Source organism: Amphiprion ocellaris, chromosome 11 (assembly GCF_022539595.1).
Source record: "Amphiprion ocellaris isolate individual 3 ecotype Okinawa chromosome 11, ASM2253959v1, whole genome shotgun sequence".
Taxonomy (NCBI): domain Eukaryota; kingdom Metazoa; phylum Chordata; class Actinopteri; family Pomacentridae; genus Amphiprion; species Amphiprion ocellaris.
In genome coordinates, this window is record NC_072776.1 from 7,642,942 (window position 1) to 7,654,332 (window position 11,391).

Sequence of the window (11,391 nt, forward strand, 5' to 3'; positions counted from 1 at the left end):
TCTGTCATGCTTCATGTGGGAATTTTGAAGATTCCCCCAGCCAATTCAAAGGAAGACAACATCCAGGAGAAAATGTTTTACATGGATGAAACACCAGCAAAGTAATTTATCATTTGGATATTCATGTGACTATAAAAATGCAGTTTGAAAAAAAAGAGGGGCTGGGGTGGGGGGGAAATAAATTCTTCATCTGCGTGGGAGGTATATCATGTTTTGAATTGAGTGTTTGCAGCCCTTACGTACATCAAAGTGACTCTGTTTGACACAGCACCAATCAGGTTTTGTTTCCTAGGCAACTTCATGTGCACTGAAAATGATTATCACTGGTCAAAATGATTAAAGGTCCAGGTCTCTGCGTCCAACCACTGCCTATCATTTGCCAGAAATAGGCTTCAGCATGCGGCGCTTATTCGAAAAGTCAAAAAGTTAACAAGTGACATCAAGACCACATCTCCAGTACGTGACCTTCGTCTGTCCGAATAATCTTTGCTGACAAACCTGATATGACATTTTGAGTGTCTTGGGTTATTCTCTGAATGAGAGTTCAGCATCACATCATTAATGGGTTTGGAGTGGGGCCAGTCATTCATGACACTGTGCTTTATAGCTTTGCCAGAAATCTCTGTGCTGAAATGAGAAGGTTGTAGATATTTTCTATGGAGCTATTTCCTGACCAGAGGGTGCCTTTGATTAATGGCTTTTTCCCTGCAAAGCCATTTAGGTAATCCAAAAGAATAATCTTCTCATGTCTTTGAAACCTTAAACTGAGCACATTGACCAGGGCAGGCTGTCTCCTCCTCATCAGTTACTGAGTTAATTAGTATTTATGGTTTTTGTCAACCGAGATGTTTTAGGTCAATCGTTTTGTCTTTTTTTGCTCTGGCTTTGCATCTGTTGTTTTTCCAGAGTAGCTCAACAGGCCTTTCCGTGCTACTACAACATGTATGAATCGGTCCTAGATAACCAATGGATCTAGAGAGGCTATTTTGCATGATTATATTTATTCGGCTCTGGTGGCGCCTTATCCAACAAAAGCAATTTACAGCCATATTGATCATCGTCTCTGTTTTATTAGTCAACAAATCAGTTTTTATCAGCTAAGGATTTCTTTTGCTTAGGAGAGCCCCAGTGTTGACTGATCCTGATTTGTGTGTACTCAAGTTATTGTTTTCTGTTTTTATTTCTTTTGAACTTCATGCCTTCCATCACTCCAGACTGCTGTAAAGCTTTATAAAAAAAATATAAAATTCCCCCCAAAATCCATCTCAGTAAGTAAATATAACTGCTTCCCTTCAAAGCCCATTGAGTGCTTCTCTTGACTCACATTGACTGGGCACTGCCTAGGAGACTCAGTCTGCGCACTACACCACAAGTGTTAACGCCAATTAAACCCCTGGCACCGGCCTGTCATTCTCCACATTCTGTGACATATGAGTGATAACACAGACCCTTACCTACAGCTCTCATCTGACACACATTAAATGGCACTGGACCCTCGTGTTTCCTGACATTTTGCAGAAATCGATTGCAATTTAATCAGCGTGAGCATGCTGCTATCAGCCACTCTCATGCCAGCTGTTTTTGTGGTAGCTGGGATGAGTTCTCCCCATGCTGGAAAAAAAACCAACAAACAAAAAACAAAAAACAAATAACAAAATTTTTTTTTTAAAAAATGGCAAAAAATATATAGATATACACACATACACACACACACACACACACATACATATATATATATGTATAATTCCAAACTCTTACAATATGCAATTCTCTTTTAAAAAAAGATCAAGACAAGATCACAGCATCACAGTTGATAATAATAATCACAGATTTGATGTTCCTGTGAAAGCATATTTCCATTCAATTTGCACGCTATTAGATTTATTGTCTATTTTGAACACTCATTACTCCCTCTCTCCCTCCCTGCTCTCTCTCTCTTTCTCCCTCTGTCTGTCTCATTGTGTCTCCCTCACTCTCTTCCTCTTTCCCTCTGGTGGTAAGTGCAATAATTATCCCATTATTCTTTGAAGTCTTTGTAAAATCCAAGGCCCCCCCAAACAATCCCCAAACATGTGAATACACGGCCCTTTTAAGTATTCCGGGTCCTATGAGGTAGCTCACAGCTGGAAAATTCTCTCTTTCAAATTCCAACAGGTCAAAATAAACCCCCAAAGAGCATTGTTTTAAAGGAGAAAAAAGCGTGGAGCGTGTCATTTCTAGGAGCCTAACTGATCCACAAACCGTTTCTTTGAGCCAAAGGTGTACTGAGGCCAAAATTAAACTTCCAAAAATTATCTCAGAGCTCAAAGCATTGTGCTCCAATTGAATCCTCAGAACACCGCCTTTGCTTGCTGAAGAGACCACACACAAATGTGCACAGATGCCTTCGATTGAGCATTCAGAGAGTATTCGGCAGCAGTTTCTAAATGACTTAATAGGCTGATAATATGTTAAAATGAAAATTTGTCTCTATTTTAGGAAAACCTTGAGTTGTATTGCCGGCTGCAGATCCTCACAAATGTGCAAGCACACCCAGACGCAAGTTATTATCCTCTCATCCTTTGAATTTGCAATTAAGTATGCACAGACTGTCATCTTATACAGAGGATTCAGGGAAAAATGAATATACTTGCACATGTTCCAATCTCTATGCATATCCAGATGAAATATTGATTATGAATGGCAGCAATAAACCTGGCCCATTAGATGGAATAACATTTCACAAACATGCACTCTCCCCCTTAATTGAGCAGAGACATTAATACGTCAGTAATGTACAAATGTCTGGGTCCTACCTGCCACTAGGTATTTCTCTGGGTTACTGCCTAAGGCTATACAAATATGAGCTGAAAATGAAAGCAACTCCAATACTGTTTGGAGGGAGGATGGTCTGACAAACGTGATAGAAATACTCATGCCGTTTGTGTCGTCTCAGCCAGTGCTCTTCCCTGCTTTATAACTAAATCCACATGGGAGCAGGAGAGGTGATGGTCAGCTGAATGATCATCGCTGGTGCGGAACAGGGACATAACAGCAAGCAACAGCAACACATGTTGATACATGCACGCAGCCACGCACAGTGTCTTAAACATACAGCCAAAAAAAAAAAAAACACAACCCTGGCAGACAGCATGACACAACATGCGTGCAAACACACACTGCGAGCTAATTATCATGTGTAAACAAATGAATGACACACAATGTTTCCTATTACCGAGTGCATGCGAGATGAGGAAAACACAACGCAACCCCATAACCTATTCAGCACACAGAATCAGTTCGGTGTAAGTTGGGTACTATCATGGCTGCAAATGATCACGCGAAAGATGTGAGCAGAGGCTGTCATTAAAGGCACAATGTGTGTTACCGTGGCAACATCATAGCGGCCTCAATCTTTTTAATGCTGTGGTTAGGAACAATCGACGCTGCACCCAATCCCCATGTGAATTAAAGGCACATAGCTAAATAAAGCTCAAGTACCCTGCTGCCACACTTTTACAGGCCACTGTTTGTCTCTTCTCTGTGGGGAATTCAGTAACAACCTGTTTCTGTGGGGGAAAAGTAGGCAAAGTGTCAACACTTGACAGTCAGAGTAGCTCTGTGTTAGCCAGAATTTAACTTTAAAACAATTACTTGGAAAAACAAAATGACAAAACTGTCATATTTTGATTGTCACACTTGGAGACAGTAATTGTGCTACACAATGCTGCTGCGTCTCTGTTCGCTCTTTTGCTGACTGATTTAACATGATCACAAAGTTGACATATTCTTTCTTCGCTGGCAGTTTCATTTAGTGTCCTTGCTCCAGCTTGGTTCAACGTAACTAAGTTCAATTCCCCACTCTTTTCCATTTTGTTCTACAGTGACCTCTCTGACCAAGATAATTACCTCGGCTCTTGACTCGTCTGAGTCAAAGATAAAGTCTGCAGAGATCTTTCTGCATCAGATTAGCAGTGTGTGTTTTTTCCCCCCAACACTCCTCTCTGAGCTACAGCACAGTTGTTCATTCTGGACTTGTCTGGTGATTTTTGCTTGTTTGTTTATTCATTAGCATTTGATCTGTCAGCCAAAGAAAAGTTGTCTTTGGTTTACAGGAGAGTCTTGTCAGCATGAGGAGCCGAGATAAGGTGAATGTAGTATTTAATTAAGAGGGCAGGAAGCCCTCCTGGTATCTGGGTACATACAGACACCACACAGCAATTGACCTTAGTGAACATGTCAAGACTTTATCTTGCTCCTATCAGCACTGAGCAGGAGTTGTGAAGACAGTAAATAGCTGTGCTCTCAGACAGTCTTTTGATTTCCACAAACAGAGCCTTTTCAAGTGTTTGTTTTGGATATTGTTTTTTTCAGTCAAGTGAGGCAACATTATTTTATGCTTCTTGTCATAATGTTTCTAAAATACTTAAATGCTAATTAATGCCTGTCATGTTTACTCCAGCGCAAACAAATTAACTTTTAGCCATGCTTTACTTGAAAATATGTGTGACAGTGTGAAATGAAATGCAAAAATTTCATTTTTTTAATAATCAAATCAAGCTGTAAAGCTGCTAATTAGTGACTGGGATAAAGGTAAAATACATTCAAATACACGGTGCTATATTTGAACAGTAAAGCCTGTCACTGTAACCTGCTACACAGAACAAAAAGACTTGCATTAAAACATTTAACAAAAGTATGACAGCAAATTTTAGTTGATCCATCAGCAATCAGCTAGGTTTGATACTGTTGTTTTACATATTCAGTCGAAACTGGTTTTCCTTTTTGATGTCCCCCTATCTAATGGCTTCACCAAGAACAACAAAGGAGGGAATAGTGAAGGTAAAGCAATAAAAGTCTTTCCTAAGTCAACAGTGACACCATGAGGTTACAGGTAATATTACATGCTATTTTATTACGCTTGGTTTGGTTTAGATGACTGAAAAGTGATGGCTAGCGACAAAATAAAGAAAAAAACCTAAACCTTTGACCCCTACAGTGAAGAGATCCAATGACTGTGATGCTGTAGGGGGGAATTTTGCTGCTATGATTTGGATAAACTCATCTCTGTAAAGGGAAGAATCGTTCTAAGAATTATTTTAATCCTATGATGGTGTCTTTCCCTCCATCCATAGGACACGAGGGGCCATTGAAAGGTTTGACGAGCATGAAAATGATCCGAATCATATGATTTAGCCTTCAATTTCAACAGATCTCAAATCGTTGAGCATGTATGGGAGATTTTGGATCAATGCAGACAGCAGCCTCCTCCACCATCATTAGAACAACACATAAAGGAAAATGTTTCACAAAAATGGTCTTCTAATGTGTGTGTAAGAATATAAGGTGTAAGAGGGAGAAGAATACAAGCAAGACAGTGAAATTCAATAAAAGAAGAAAAATAAAACAGACAAAGAAGCATGTCTTCTGTTCATGTGCAGTTTACACATAATTGTACAACCCTGACAGTGGAGCAATTCTAAGCAACTGCAAGTAGTTTCACTTGTTACTTCTGACTTTGTGTTATAAAAATGATACACTCCTACACAAGGATGAGGCTCTTCTCTGCTGACCATGACTGTTAGCAATGACTGTTTCTCTCTGAGTCTGTCATTGCTTCAGGCTTGTATTCACCTTCTCATCAGGGATAACAGTTTTCTTTTGTCGGTGTCTAACACATGAAGTCCCATTTAATTTGACCTGACCTGTGATTGAAAATGTTTTCTTTTTCCTCCTGTTCCTTCTATTTCTAATCGTCTATGCAGAGATAGAACACCGGCATTGTCATGTATATGGGAAAAATATATATAAATAGATCAGCAATACATTATCTATTTTGTCTTCCATAATGTTGGATTGTTTATGATTTTCTAAGATAACTGCAGAGAGTTTATTGAGAAAGACTGATCTGTTTTATTATTCTTACACAGATGGATGCAGATGAATGCTCACATCATTACCACTGACTAATGTCATGTGCCTTTTTAACACCCCACATCTTTTATTTCCATTAACTATTGTATTTCTTAAATTTAACCAAAAGGTGGTGCTATAACAGCGAGCAAAAACATTTCAGCATCTGGGGCCTATCAATAGTTAAATACATATTCAACTGCTGATGAGCCAATAATGCAAAAATATTACAATCAGGAGTCTTTATAATAATAGATATTGTGAAAAAATAATCTCTTTCCAGGATAATAGTGTTTCAGCAGCAGAAAAGTCCCAAAAAATTATACATCCATAAAATAAAAATTAAAAAATGTGTAGAATAATATGTAGAAAAAAGTTCCCATGAATTTAGAACATGTCCATGTTAGCCGTACCTGCTGAAGGACACATGGAAAAAGTCAATTTGCTTGGTTTAATATCGGTTCTTCACAAAATCCAGGGTGCTCTGTTTGTGATTTAAGGGACGTGCTAGAGGCCAGGGAAGACAAGATAGAAGTGTGAAGTTTGTTGGAGCCATGCTGGGTGGAGAGGGGACAGGTTAGCCTGAATGACGACAAAGCTCCATGCACATCGAAAACAACCAAGCAGAAGAGAGAAGCCATCTTGGTTGTAGAAAACAAGACAAAAAAAAACCCAAAAGAAACTTCAAGGATTCCAAGGAGTGCATCATCAGCATGCAGTGGTTAGAGTTTGAATGAAAATTTGCATTATGAATGTGAACAAAGTGTACAGGAACTAAACAGCAGCATAGTTTGAGCAAATGGTGCTGAATGATAATAATGGAGGATAGCATTAGTGTAAACATCGTGATTATGTAAAAGCACTGAGAACAGTGGAGATAGTGCAGAGGCAGCAGAGATGAAACACATCATGCAGTGTGCCTTTTTATTAATGGAGCTGCCCGCCATAGGAGGAACTGCCATCAGCACTTAGGGATCCATGTGGAGGGTGAGAGGTGAAGTCCATGATGGCTGATAATGTGGCCAACATCTTTTTCCTCCCCCACCTCCCCAAAGGGGACCACAGATACCCTCGGAGGCATGTACTCAGACCGCCTGTTGCTAGCAGTTCTTGTATCCAAAGATGTTTTTCATGCCCCTACAAACTCACGTACATTCCGCTGCTGCAGTCTGCCCTCAGTCATCCTCCTGTAACAGTTTTTTTGCTCCCATATGTTCCTCTACTGTAATTCCCTTTGTCCCTTAAATTCATTATTTAGTCAGCGATGCAGTGTCAGGTTGTCTGCATGCTCTTCCCTTTGAAGCCCACAGTTTCCTGTCACTTCTTGTCTCATGTGACCATCTTATCAAGTTCTCTAACCTGATAACCCATATAAAAATGTGTTCCTTCTTTGAATAGATTGCCTGTACAGTTGACAAATGTTGTGTAAATGACTGACAATTCCCTCATTATTCCTTGATTTGAGTCCCCTACCCTAAAACTACATATATCCCAGCATTGGTACTTTAATAACATATAATCTCCAAAAGATTTTGCTAAATCCATTTTTGTTGCCTCTCTTTACCCCATGCAGTCTGAGCAGCAAATCATACTTATGATATACGGTATGTTACACTATAATTACTTTACAAGCTCTACAGAACAAAATAGAAGTGTTAACACTTGGGTGGCCATGGACTGAGTGGTAGAGCGGGTTTGTGGTTTGACTTCCAGCCCTACCATGTGTCCAAGTATCCTTAGGGAATATGTATGTATATTCATGCGTGTGCGTGTGTGTGCGTTGCTGTGTGTGTGTATTCTCCAAGTGCAGACCATTATACCATTTTCCAGCTACTGTTTCTTTCCTATTTCAGTTTTACTTTCCAGCATTGTATCCTGCAGATGCCCATTATTTACAGACATACGACTTAATTTCTCTTTTCCACAGAAATTTCCCAAAATACCAACAGGACCTGGACAATGTGGAATAATTATCGGTATTCAATACCTGAATAATCCAATTAAAATAACACAATGAATTGTGGGCTGTATCATAATGTATTACCCAAATAAATAGCTTGAGCATGCTCTCTGTATAGACTAATATTTTCATAGTAATAATAATAAAAAACCTTGCATAATACACTTGACATAATGATCTTATATCTTTGTTGTCTAGTTTGCTGTGGAGCATCACTTCTGATGCAACAAAGGCCGGTGAAAGCCCTGATAGTAAGGCTCCTGGCAGACAATGGCAGAACAGTTTACTGGATTGCCGGATGTTCTTGTTTGCTCCAGCTGGACACAGATGACAAAGTGCGATGCACCATCTGTAAGGAACATATATCAGAAGCACTACCCATCATCCTTTGTGGCGTGGCTCCAACTCCATTTGTGTTGTGTTTATTTCTGACCTTGGAGCAAAGAATTGTTAGTCATCATCATTTTCTTGCAGTCATTTGTTATGTTGATTTCTTATCTGTGTGTGTGTGTGTGTGTGTGTGTGGGCATGCATGTTTGTGTGTCTGTATGTGTGTGGGCCTGTGTGTGTGTGTGTGTGTGTGTGTGTGTGGTGTGTGGAGGATGCTGCTTTCTGCTCCCAGTTGGTGAAGATTATGTTCAGTGTCATGGAAGACTTGGAGAGATATTAAATGAGGCTCATATCATGCATCGCCTGTGTGCGCCTCATGTTCCTTCTGCACTTTGTGACCACTGATAAAAATTAATTAGCCTGCTGCAAGAGATTTGAACATATGTGTGAACATAAACAAAATGCAAATACACAAAATAGCGCCTGAAATTTGAAAGAATGTTGAATTAATATTTCTAGAAAGATTGTGAAAGCTTTTTTAGTGCAATACAATGTGAGCCAGCCGCACAATTTACTTAACATACCGCAACAAACATAAATGCTAATTTATGCAGAGATAGTGGTATAATGATGAGGTCTAGCTAATGCTGAGGGTCTAGCCCGGTACGAGGGGGAAGCCTCTGAAGGCAGAGGAAACAGAAGCACAAATGAATCGCATGCACTCTGAATGTAGCCTTCATACTCTTTAATATGAGCCACAGGCAGTGTCCCCGATGTGCCTGCTCTCCTCCCATGTGAGCAAGAGCCAAGTGGAGAGGATGATGGATATAGCTCCATGAGGACACAGCAGTATGCAACGATACTTGACATGTTTCCACATGAGTGCCACCGCATCAGATTGAGAAAGGCATGACAGGTCTTTCTCCCTTACCTTTCACTCCGCCGCTAAACCAACACGACATTTCGAATGCAACACGTGGCACCGGTTCGGATGCTACGTCTGATAAATTAAAATGAGACAACTGAATAATTCACTCTAATTATACCTCAGTGAGAACTCACTCCATAACTGTTTGGTTTTCATTAACACCAGGTGAAAACGCACTCAGAGAGGACAATGAGTCATACTCTGTGACTCATGGATTACCACTCCGTTCAAAACAAACAAATAAATACTGCACCATTTCAAGAGCTTTGCCTTTCACTTTCCATCTCTCTGCTGGCACAGGGAGGTCTGATCAATACATGAGAGATCCTGGTCCCAGTGTGTTCATGCATTAAGCAGTGGATGACATCATTATTAAGGCTGTTCTGCACAGGCCCTATAAGCACTTTACTGGTGCTTTTGAACAGTTGAAATGGGATCAGTGTCATAGCTCATTCAGAGGTTGCTATTTTGACAACATATTCTAACTGAACCGTAAAAATCATTAGACCCTAACTCCCATTAAAACACAGCAACCCCTGACCTCTGACTGACTGGAGTAACATGAACAGAAAGTCTCATTAGCTGAGCTCTTGTAGGGCACCTTATACACTGGGTCTTGATCTACAGCGTATTTTTTAGGTGAGATGTCCACATAGCAGCTGGAGTGTAAGAAGGAAAACTACTACAGTGGTGTTTGGAAAGATCGATCGCTGCCAATTGAAAACACAGACTCAGTGACATTCTGAGTCTATAGCCATAGAGAAAAAAGGTCACGTCCACCAGCAGGAGAAATAGTCTGAGGTCACTACACAACAGGTGAGGAAGAGACGCAGATGCACCTTCTGTTTAAATGTAATAAATACAATGATAATGTTGTGGAAAAAGTGATCTATGTGTGTTCATTTTCCATCTTGCAATCGTTTGTTTAATCATTTATAATTGTCACAGTAGTGATATTCATTTCTGATATTATTAGTTGAATATGTGTCCTTACAGATTTTCAGTTCTCATTTATTAGACTAGAGGAGTGAAATCAGGCTGACCTTGATTGAAGACACTCTGTCCTCTTGTCGGCCAGAGTGAGTTGTAAACAGGATCTGGTTTCTAAAAGAACACAAAGTCCCTGATCTTCCAAAGAGCCAAACCAGGTCAACAGTATCCGATACTTAATCATCTATTGGAGAGTCAAAACTATCAGTAATCAGAAATGAAGGATTCTAATTGGAAGGAAAAGCCTGATAGGAGGAAGGACACTGCAAACAGGAGTGAGAGGTTGTCAATAATATAAAAAACGTACGTGTGCATCAAGAAATTCAACTAACTCAGATGTTACAAAAAATCTCAATAATGTCTTTTGGTGTTCAAGTTTCATCTGGCAGGAAAACTTTAAGAAGTTTGACTTGTTAATCCAAACTTCATAGGGACACTCAGCACTTCACTCCTCATTATTTATCACTACTTGTTTTTTTCTTCTATATAAAGGAACATTTTTGTATTATCAGCTTGTTATTTTTCACAGAACCATCAAATTACATGCCACTTCATTTACCGTAGATAATTTATTCATCCCTTTGGGCCCCAAAGTTTGGGGGAACTTAAGGTATCTAGTTGCTCACACATGTTACATTTAAGAAAAATGAGGAAACTAATGTGCAAAAGAGGTGCAAAGTAACCTCTAAATCATACGAGCATGTTGCAAATTAAGATCTTGAATCTTAAGCAGACCTTACTGCGCAATATGTCATGTCACAAGCTGAGGGACATAATTAAAACACCACTGAATGTGATAATTACCTTGACATAGCTTACTAAACATATGGCACACACACACACACACACACACAACACATTTTTACATTTTTTATCTCCTTTTTTGCCCCTCTACCATCTTATTCATCCTCTTTTATCAATGAATCTTGACTTCTGTCTGGTCCTTTATCTAGGTTTCTTTCATTTATTTATAGATGTCATATTTTATTTTCTATTTTAATTCATCCGGTGTTTCCTCATTGCATGCATTATTTATGATCGTGTTTCCTCAGTATCCATTTTAAAGCACTTTGTGTTACATTTCATTTGTGTGACAAGTGCTATATAAACTAAGTCTGACTGATTATTGGATTCATTGATTTTCTTTTAATTGCACCATCCTGGACGCTTTGGCTGCACCGTTAACCTAATATTTCGTCAATAAAGCATGTTGAACTAAAATTCGAGCTGCTACAACTGAAATTAGTATCTCAGTCTATATTTTACCACCTCAACACTGCAGGACTGACAG

At 39.4% G+C, this 11,391-nt stretch overlaps 1 protein-coding gene across 1 annotated transcript in view; it reads right to left on the reverse strand.

The window, feature by feature from the left end:
- The window catches only part of LOC111569969 (leukocyte cell-derived chemotaxin 1-like), a 116,941-nt gene that overhangs the window by 81,410 nt on the left and 24,140 nt on the right, over nucleotides 1-11,391 (reverse strand). The gene's annotated exons all lie outside the window — the stretch shown is intronic.